Source organism: Capra hircus, chromosome 17 (assembly GCF_001704415.2).
Source record: "Capra hircus breed San Clemente chromosome 17, ASM170441v1, whole genome shotgun sequence".
Taxonomy (NCBI): Eukaryota; Metazoa; Chordata; class Mammalia; order Artiodactyla; family Bovidae; genus Capra; species Capra hircus.
The window spans coordinates 5115409-5126254 of NC_030824.1; the positions used below are offsets into that span (position 1 = coordinate 5115409).

The 10846-nt window shown below is 47.0% G+C and overlaps 1 pseudogene; it reads left to right on the forward strand.

The window, feature by feature from the left end:
- On the forward strand, positions 8332-8694 carry LOC108637860 (annotated as a pseudogene).

The window sequence follows — 10846 nt, forward strand, 5'->3', positions numbered from 1 at the left end:
GTGCTGAGAGGTCTCAAGTCCTTCCCATAAGAGTTTAGGGGAACAAAGGGTAGGTGCTCTGGGAGGCTTCCTGGAGGAGGTGGTATTAGATCTGAGACAAAATGGTAGTCATTCTAGGAGGGCAAGTCTATGGGAAGAGGAGAAGATGCTTATGGATGCTCTAAAATACAAAATCAGTCATTTTGTAGATCATAAAGGAACCAAAGTTCTTTGCTTTGTGCTCAAACCATCCCCTCTTCCTTCTGATTTAGCAGCCTCAAGCTGGTCTCTCTTTAGGGGCTGAGCTTTGTCAAGATAAGTAAGTTGGGCTTCACACTTTGGGCTCCTGGTACCACCACCCTCCATCAAACTCCACACACTTTCGTCCTCTTTGTCTCCAGTGGCGACCTTTTTCACTCAGATTTCAGGCTCTTTGCTTAAACATCACCTCTGCAGCTTTTTAGACTAGGTCAGTCCCCATTTCATGCTTCTTGAGCTCCTGTGCTTCTAATTACTTGCTCAACATCTGTCTCTGCCCTCGGAAAGAAGCCCAAGAGTGGAAACAATATCTATTTTTACAAAACTAGCCCTTGCAGCAGCTCTGAGTTGGGCGCACATAGGAGGCTAAATAAGTGCTTGAATAAACGAATGGATGGGTGAGTTTGTATACCTCATCTTGGTTCTTTTCCACACCTGGATTAATAACTCTCCCTTCCTTCCTTCCAGGGATTTCTATAGATTGCCAGGAAATGATATGTGGCTGAGTCTCATGTCTACCACAGTGATCCAGAAGGCTCATATTTACCTTCCAACTTAGAAGAGTCACAGCTTCCTTAAAAAAAAAAAAAACAACCCACCAGCCTAGCCCTGGTCACTCTGGAACTTCTCTTTCTTCCTAGGGATAACCAGGCTCCCTCCTCCCTGGAGATGAATTCAAATACTCAGTCTAGGCTTTTCAGACCCTCCAGTGCTGGACCAAGCGTGAAAGTGAAAGTCTCTCAGTCATGTTGGACTCTTTGCGACCCAATGGACTATACAGTCCGTGGAATTCTCCAGGCCAGAATCCTGGAATGGGTAGCCTTTCCCTTCTCCAGGGGGTCTTCCCAAGCCAGGGATCGAACCTAGGTCTCCCATACTACAGGCGGATTCTTTACCAGCTGAGAAACCTCCCCAATATTACCTCCCCCTGACCCCTGATCATTTAGGCTCTCTCGCCTATACGCCTGGAACCCTCACGATTGAAATCCTGTGGTCCCCTTTGCTGTTCCCCCTTGATCAACCCATCTCCTCCTCAAAGCCATCCCCAACCACCTCCGTCCAAACTGGCTGCTCTGAAATACCTGTATCCATTCTGTCCAAACCCTTCCTTTGTGTCATTTGATCTGTGTCTACTCCAACACCCCAACTATATTCTCTGAGAGAAGAGGAGGCCTTGTCTTGGCCAACTCTGTTTTCTTAGAGCAACTAGAGCCTTATGCTGCGCGAGGTCATGCTACTTATGGACTGCCTCTCTGAAACACACCCATGCCACCTGGAGCTGCCCTTTCAGTGTCTGACTTCCCTGTTAGACCATCCGTTTCATGAGGGCAGGGCATCTTCACATCTGCTTCCTGACTCGCTGCCGTGGAGCAAGTTCTCAGTAAGTGTTTGTTGGATGAATGCACCAAATACCTGTATCACCCTGACATTTCTCTCTGCACTGCGTATCTTTCCTCCCCTAATTCGATCCCTAATGATGGCAAATCAGCATTTGCTGGTGGAGGGGGGGATAATTTCCCTCCCCAAATTCTCAGGAGGAAATCATTTTGTAATCATTCAAAGCATAATCAAGCCTTCATAAAATTACATACCTGCAGGGCCACACGTAAGTCATAGCTCCGTTTTTTTTTTTTTTTCCTTCAATAGGACAGAGATCACAAACTTTTTTAAAAAACATTTTTCAAGAAGTTGAGAGAAACTATGAGTTCTGGGAGAGGGATGACAGACATGATCTGTACTCTTAAATTACAAGGCATGTTTAAGATCCCCTGGAGAAGGGAATAGCAACCCACTCCAGTATTCCTGCCTGGAGAATTCCATGGACAGAGGAGCCTGGCAGGCTACAGTCCATGGGGTCTCAAAGAGTCAGACATAACTGAACGACCAACACTTTCACTTTTCCTACAGAAGACAGTGATTTGAAGGATTGTGCCCTTAAGAGCTCCTACCCCTGTGTTAAGACCCTTCAGGGCGTCTCTCCAAGTCCAGTGTCCTCTTCACTTCCCTGACCCCCTTTCCTGCCATGCTCTCTCCTGCTATCCCATTCCTCATACTCAGTTTTTTTCCTCTTCCCCATGGATCTGTGACCTTTGTCCTTTCTTTGCCAGCTGAGCTAAGAAGGAAAGCCAGTGAGAGCAGAGAGGTCTTGCAGCTGTGAACTCATGGGTTCCTCACCTTTATCTGCACTCCCAGCTGCCTTTTAAGATGAAACTCTATTTTGAAACTCATTACTGTACACACAGATTCCCCCATCCCCCAAGTCTCCAAGTCTGTCCAGGACAGAGGGAAATAGTAATCGTTTACATCAAGGCTGTCTATTGTCACCCTGCTTATTTCACTTATATGCAGAGCACATCATGAGAAACGCTGGGCTAGAGGAAGCACAAGCTGGAATCAAGATTGCCGGGAGAAATATCAAGAACCTCAGATATGCAGATGACACCACCCTTATGGCAGAAAGTGAAGAGGAACTAAAGAGCCTCTTGATGAAAGTGAAAGTGGAGAGTGCAAAAGTTGGCTTAAAGCTCAACATTCAGAAAACTAAGATCATGGCATCTCATCCCATCACTTCATGGCAAATAGAAGGGGAAACAGTGGAAACAGTGGCTGACCTTATTTTTCTGGGCTCCAAAATCACTGCAGATGGTGATTGCAGCCATGAAATTAAAATATGCTTGTTCCTTGGAAGGAAAGTTATGACCAACCTAGACAGCACATTAAAAAGCAGAGACATTACTTTGCCAACAGAGGTTCATCTAGTCAAGGCTGTGGTTTTTCCAGTGGTCATGTATGGATGTCAGAGTTGGACTATAAAGAAATCTGAGCACCAAAGAATTGATGCTTTTGAACTGCGGTGTTGGAGAAGACTCTTGAGAGTCCCTTGGACTGCAAGGAGATCCAACCAGTCCATTCTAAAGGAGATCAGTCCTGGGTGTTCATTGGAAGGACTGATGTTGAAGCTGAAACTCTGATGGTTTGGCCACCTGATGTGAAGAGCTGACTCATTTGAAAAGACCCTGGTGCTGGGAAAGATTGAAGGCAGGAGGAGAAGGGGATGACAAAGGATGAGACGGTTGGATGGCATCACCAACTCGATGGACACGAGTTTGAGTGAACTCTGGGAGTTGGTGATGGACAGGGAGGTCTGGTGTGCTGCTGTTCTGGGGTCGCAAAGAGTTGGACACGACTGAGCGACTGAACTGATCTGAACTAATCCTGCCTCTCTTGGTGCCAGCCAATTTCACTTTCATAGTCTAACCCAAATCATAACCCAGTGCTCTTTTATTTCTCTCATGTGGGGTGAAAATATAATTCCTTCCTCACGTCAGCGACTGTGGGGGTCTGATGGAAGCTGTGATTCTGGAAGCCTTCCATTTCTGCTCCCTCCTCTTCCACTCAGCCATGGGGTCTTGTAATTGCTCATTCTTTCAGCTTCACCAGGTCCTCTACCCGCCCCGCCCTGCCCGCTGCCACGCCCACCGGCCCAGCTACTGTCCTCGTGTGCCTGGATGGTTATTACATCCTTCTCATTGGCTGCCCTCAGCCCACTCTCTCCCTCCAAAAGATCCTCCTTTCTCGATGATTTTTCTAAAATTCAAATACAGCCATAGTACTCCTCTGCCTAACAACTTATTGATCAGAGATGTATTAAAACATCTTCTGTTACCTGAACGTTATTGACTGGAGTGTCTCAGCATTCACTTACGTAACAAATCGCTGGCCACAGACATTAGTTTCTGCAAAAATCCCCAGGTCAACAATGTGTTAAAATCCTTCAGATTTTACCCTCAAAATATGGTTCGACTCCTCCGAACACCAGGCGCATGGCCTTTCAATTCCCATCCAAGCCTGCGTTTAGAGCCTCAACTCCCTGTGGGTCCCTACTCCAGATCCTTTCTGATTCATTATCCAATGATACAGAATTAAACACACGTTTCTAGATATCTGCAGTATAAGCATAGTGGTTAGGAATATAGGTCCACCCGTCAGACTGCCTGGGCTTGGATCCAGTTCTGCAGTTTGCTAGTTGTATGTCTTGTCCTTGTGCTCATTTTCTCATTTAAAAATAGAAAAAGGAAAAAAAAAAAAGCAACGTAGTAGCGCTTGCTTCAGAAGGCTGCTGTAGCGTGAATGAGATCATTTACACAGAGGTCTTAACACAGCACGCACCTTTTAAGAATGTTTTTACACATGCTGTATTCCCTGGGCCTTAGTCCACACTAGTGCTTTTGCCCTCTCTTCACCTGGTTAATTGCTAACTCTTCTTCTTCTTAAAAAAAAATTATTTATTTGGTTGTACCAGATCTTAGCTGCAGCATGTGGGATCTAGTTCCTTGACCCAGGATTGAACCCAGGCCCCCTGCACCAGGAGTGTGGAGTCTTAGCCACTGGGCCACCAGGGAAAGTCCCTAACTGTTCTTTTTTTTTTTTTTAATTGAACATAATTGCTTTACAGAATTTTGTTGTTTTCTGTCAAACCTCAACATGAATCAGCCATAAGTATTCTTAAACTCTCAATTTAGGAAGCACCTCCTCCAGGAAGCCCGTTTGGATTCTTGGGCCAGGTTAATGACCCCCTGATGCCTGTTCACGTCTCACAATGACCTGTGACGATGTGTGTATCTGACACACGCCATGTGAGTTAGGGGCTGCATCTTCTCTTTCTCCATCCTCAGCGCCTGGCCTCCACTTGGGGAGCATCTGTCGAATGAATGGACATGTAAGAATCTTACTTTCCTATGAGCCTGTGTGTATTTCAAGGTAGAGGCTGCTGCTTCTCTCCCCGCTCCCCCGCCGGCAGCTCTCCACCCAGACCTGGGCAGAGTGGATGCTCACAAAAGACTTTTTAGCTCGACTGAATTGGAAATGACAGACCCATTCCAGGAGTCCTCGCGTGGCCATCTTGATGCGGGGAGAGGGCGGCTGGTTGGCAGGAGCGCGCCGATAAAGCGGGCCAGAGTTGGTATAAGCCATTTATTCTGAAAGAACGAAAGCTAATCTCTCACAAGCAGTCTGGTCGGATCCTCGTTTCTAATACAGATGCTATCAGGGTCTTTGATGTGATAAGCTCTCCAGGGTTTCTGTAAGACTCTGAATGCTGGCTGGAGTTAAATGCCTGTTCTCCTCTGAATCCCAGCAACTCCCTCTAGACCAGTGAGCTGTGGATGCGCTCGATGGCAGGGACAAAACCAGATTCTCCTTGCAGGCTGGGGTCACGGAAATGGGGGGGGGCGCTTCCCTGCTCCCTCTCCCCGTGGCTGCCCCTCTTCGGCCTTCAGATCTCATCATGAATACCTTCTCAGAAGGGTCTTCTTCATCCACCTTAAATTAAGAAGTCTTTATAATTTTACCGATGCCCCATTTACTGTGAGTCCATGAGGGCAGGAGTCATTTCTGTCTGGTTTCCCATTATATCCTTTGTGCCAACACAGTACTTAGCACATAGTAAATCCTCAGTAAATATTTATGGGAACGGATTAATGGATAGGAATTAGGAGTGCTGGGAGACCCTAGGGGGCCATTTCAGCTCTCTGGCTTCTTTCCTCTGTAAAGCGAGAGAGTTGAATGGGATTTTGTCGGGTCCCTTCTGAGTCCACTGTCTGTGAGCTTCCAGGAATGAGATCAGGGAGAAAAGCATCTCACATTGGATGTCTCTCTTCTAAAGCTAGAGCCTTGCTGGGAGAATTCACCTAGACTGGGATTTCTCAACATCAGCATTGGGCTGGAAATTTCCTTGTGGTGGTGGTGATGATGGCGGGGGTCACTGCCCAGTGCACTGGAAGGTAACGAGCAAGATCTCTGGCTTCAGCCCATGAGATGCCATCAGTAGCCCCCCAAACAAGTTGTAACAACCCCGGATCTCCCCAGACATTGCCATACATCTGTTAAGGGTGCGTTGCTCCCCACCCACATTGAGAGCTCCTGCTGGGGACCACGGACACCTGCCCTGATTTGAGGTCATGCTGAGGCGTCCGGACTCTTTCCTTCACCAGGAGCATGTCTCCCTTTGAAGGACTCTCAGCAGTTGCCAAGCTCCCTCCCTGGTAGCAGCCCTCAGACGTGAGCCGGTATCAGGATTCCCTGGCAGGACCCGTTAAGAGCCAGGCTGCTGGTTCATGCCTGCCCCCCTCCCCCGAGCTTCTGAGGCAGCAGGTCTGGGGAGGAGTTGCAGATTCTGCATTTCTAATAAGCTCCCAGATGATGCCACTGCTGCTGCTGGTCCAGGGACCAGACTTGGAGAACCGGTGCCCTAGGGCAGTGATTTCCTAACCTGGCAGGACACGAGAGCCACCTGAACAGATTCTGCCAGCCCAGGTCACACCCCAGCCCACTAGATCAGCATCTTCAGGGTGGCACCGAGACAGCTGTGCTTCCTAAAGTTCCCGGTGCTGCAGACAAGCCTGGGATCTCTGTCCTTAGAGCACAGAGTGTTGAGCCATGAGCACCGTCTCTACGCTTTCTGCATTCTGTTCATTCACAAGGAGCCCTTGGACCATACCGGCCACAGGGAAGTACTGCAAGGGAAGAAACCTGCTTTCCATTCGTGTGTCAGTCCCCTCTCCACTCAGTTGGCCTCTTATCCACTTTGTTGATTCACTTATTGGCTCATCTCCCTGTCCCCATGTGTCTTTGTCAGTTCTTTTCTGCACACACCCCTTTCATCCCTTAATACCCCACCGCTTATCCGCTGCTCACTCCTTACCTAGCCTCTTATTTATTGCCCTTCTCCCCACCCATTGGTCATTCTCCTCCCCCATTTTTAAAATTCACTCATTTATTTTCCTGTCTTGCTTCGCAAGCAGGGAGGCAGGGAGCTGGATGACTAAGATGGCAGACCTTTGCACATGGAACTCTCTTCCCCTGCCCTGCTTCCCCACCTCCCCTCCTGATCCTCCTTGAGGTTTCAGAGTCATCGTCACTTCCTTAATCTCCCAGACAGGCTCAAATCCCTCTCCTGTACTCTTACACCCCTACAGCTCCCACAGATGTCATTTTACAATGACTTTTAAATTATGTGATCACTGTTTGTCATCTGACTTCATTAGGGCAGAGGACCTGTCTATTTTTGCTCTCACTGGACTGCAGTGTCTAGCCCAGTGCCCGCTCTTGTGTTGAATGAATACTGTGAGGCTGCTTGGACACCTGATGCAGGGCACCCTCCCCTGTCTGCCTCTGTCAAGGTCCTTTGTCCTGGCAATTAGTGGACACAGAAGTGACAGCCCCAGGACTCTTTCTCTAGCAACTGTGGGCCCAGGTGGATTATGAAATCACCTGGAAAAGACAGAGGCAAACCTAATCCCTGTCTTGGCAAAAGTTATCCTTGGTGGTCAAGAGCGATTTCTCAGGTTGGTCTCAACTGCTGCATTTCAACCCAGGATGTTGAAAAGGCATGCTGTCTGACATTTACCCTTCAGAGTAACTGATTTTAGGTTTCTCTCTAGGCCTTCCAGACTTCCCTGGTGGCTTCCAGGCCCCACCTACCAATGTGGGAGATGTGGGCTTGATCTCCGGGTTGGAAAGATCCCCAGGAGAAGGAAATGGCAACCCACTCCAGTATCCTTGCCTGAAAAATACCATGGACAGAGGAGCTTGGTGATCAACAGTCCATGGGGTCAAGAAAGGGTTGGATACAACTTAGTGACTATTTAACAAGAGCCAGGCTTTCCAGGCCTCTCTAGGTGGGAAAGCTGTAGGGGCCTAGCATAGACTTCCTGAAGTACTCACCAGACTCCTGGGAGGAGCACAGGGCAAGTTTGTAAGTGCAGACGCCTGGATCTAAGATGGGTAATGCCTTATGATGCCTACATATCCCTAGGCCAAGGGGAAATGGGCCGTGGGAGAGAATTCCAAAGTGTTCTCTAGAACTGGTCTGCACAGCACACCCCAGGCTGGCTCCTTAACCCTAGTTAACCAACGCAAGTTAACTTTAGAAACCAGAAGCTCCTGACTTTCTCACCAGCTATGAGCTAGGGGGACCAGGTAACAGAATTCTGAGGACAGGAAATTAGGGGTGAATGGATCAAGAAGAGGAGGTGCACATGTACACCATGGAATGCTACTCAGTCATGGGAAAGAATGAAATAATGGGAAGAACCACCGGATGAATGGCCCTCATACTGGGATGGGGGCCCCGGGTCCCCGCGGGGCTCCAGATCTCGCAGACTCGCCCCCCCAGCGAGCAACGCTCCTGGCTGTTTGCGCGCAAGGAGGGGCGTGGGGCTCCCTCGGCCCCAGGTGCCCCGAACCCCTCGGCGGCGAAATGGAGCCGCAAGCAGGGCGGCACCCACGAGGACTGCGGGGCAGGGGAGAACGCGGACTGTGATTCCTGGGTCCGAGATAAAGTGCTCTTTCTTTTGCACCTGGAGAGGTGGTTGGGGACTCGGGGACGCCGAGCGGGAAGAGGTGGCCGATGAGGAGGACCTTTTCAAAGCGCAAGGACAAGACCGGGAACCCAAGAAATCAAAGAGGACACTAATAGATGGAGAAATATACCATGTTCATGGATTGGAAGAATCAATATAGTGAAAATGAGTATACTACCCAAAGCAATTTACAAATTCAATGCAATCCCTATCAAGCTACCAGCCATATTTTTCACAGAACTAGAACAAATAATTTCAAGATTTGTATGGAAATACATAAAACCTCGAATAGCCAAAGCAATCTTGAGAAAGAAGAATGGAACTGGAGGAATCAACTTTCCTGACTTCAGGCTCTACTACAAAGCCACAGTCATCAAGACAGTATGGTACTGGCACAAAGACAGACATATAGATCAATGGAACAAAATAGAAAGCCCAGAGATAAATCCACACACATATGGACACCTTATCTTTGACAAAGGAGGCAAGAATATACAATGGAGTAAAGACAATCTCTTTAACAAGTGGTGCTGGGAAAACTGGTCAACCACTTGTAAAAGAATGAAACTAGATCACTTTCTAACACCGCACACAAAAATAAACTCAAAATGGATTAAAGATCTAAATGTAAGATCAGAAACTATAAAACTCTTAGAGGAGAACATAGGCAAAACACTCTCAGACATAAATCACAGCAGGATCCTCTATGATCCACCTCCCAGAATTTTGGAAATAGAAGCACAAATAAACAAATGGGATCTAATTAAAATTAAAAGCTTCTGCACAACAAAGGAAAATATAAGCAAGGTGAAAAGACAGCCTTCTGAATGGGAGAAAATAATAGCAAATGAAGCAACTGACAAACAACTAATCTCAAAAATATACAAACAACTTATGCAGCTCAATTCCAGAAAAATAAAAGACCCAATCAAAAAATGGGCCAAATAACTAAATAGACATTTCTCCAAAGAAGACATATGGATGGGTAACGAACACATGAAAAGATGCTCAACATCACTCATTATTAGAGAAATGCAAATCAAAACCACGAGGTACCACTTCACACCAGTCAGAATGGCTGCGATCCAAAAATCTGCAAGCAATAAATGCTGGAGAGGGTGTGGAGAAAAGGGAACCCTCCTACACTGTTGGTGGGAATGCAAACTAGTACAGCCACTATGGAGAACAGTGTGGAGATTCCTTAAAAAATTGCAAATAGAACTACCGTGTGACCCAGCAATCCCACTGCTAGGCATACACACCGAGGAAACCAGAATTGAAAGAGACACATGTACCCCAATGTTCATCGCAGCACTGTTTATAATAGCCAGGACATGGAAACAACCTAGATGTCCATCAGCAGATGAATGGATAAGAAAGCTGTGGTACATATACACAATGGAGTATTACTCAGCCATTAAAAAGAATTAATTTGAACCAGTTCTGATGAGATGGATGAAACTGGAGCCGATTATACAGAGTGAAGTAAGCCAGAAAGAAAAACACCAATACAGTATACTAACACATATATATGGAATTTAGAAAGATGGCAATGACGACCGTGTATGCAAGACAGGAAAAAAGACACAGATGTGTATAATGGACTTTTGGACACAGAGGGAGAGGGAGAGGGTGGGATGATTTGGGAGAATGGCATTCTAACATGTATACTATACTAATTGAATCGCCAGTCTATGTCTGACGCAGGATACAGCATGCTTGGGGCTGGTGCATGGGGATGACCCACAGAGATGTTATGGGGAGGGAGGTGGGAGGGGGGTTCATGTTTGGGAACGCATGTAAGAATTAAAGATTTTAAAATTAAAAAAATAAAAAACTAAACTAAAATAAAATTAAATTAAATTTTAAGAAAAGGAATGAAATAATGCCATTTGCAGCAACATGGATGGATCTGGAGATTATCACACTGCGTGAAGGAAGTGTGTCAGAAAGACACAAGTACCACATGCTATCACTTATATGTGGGATCTAAAGCATGACACAAATGAGCCTATAAAACAGAATCACGGACATAGAGAAAAACTGGTGGTTGCGAATGAAGAGGGAGGTGGGGGAGGGAAGGGTTGGGAGCTTGGGATTAGCGGATGCAAATTTTGTCTATAGGATGGACAAGCAACAAGGTCCCACTGTCGAGCACAGGGAACTGTATTCGATATCCTGCGATACACCGCAATGGGAAAGCATATGAGAAGCATATGCACGCCCTACCCAACCTCCGGAGGAAG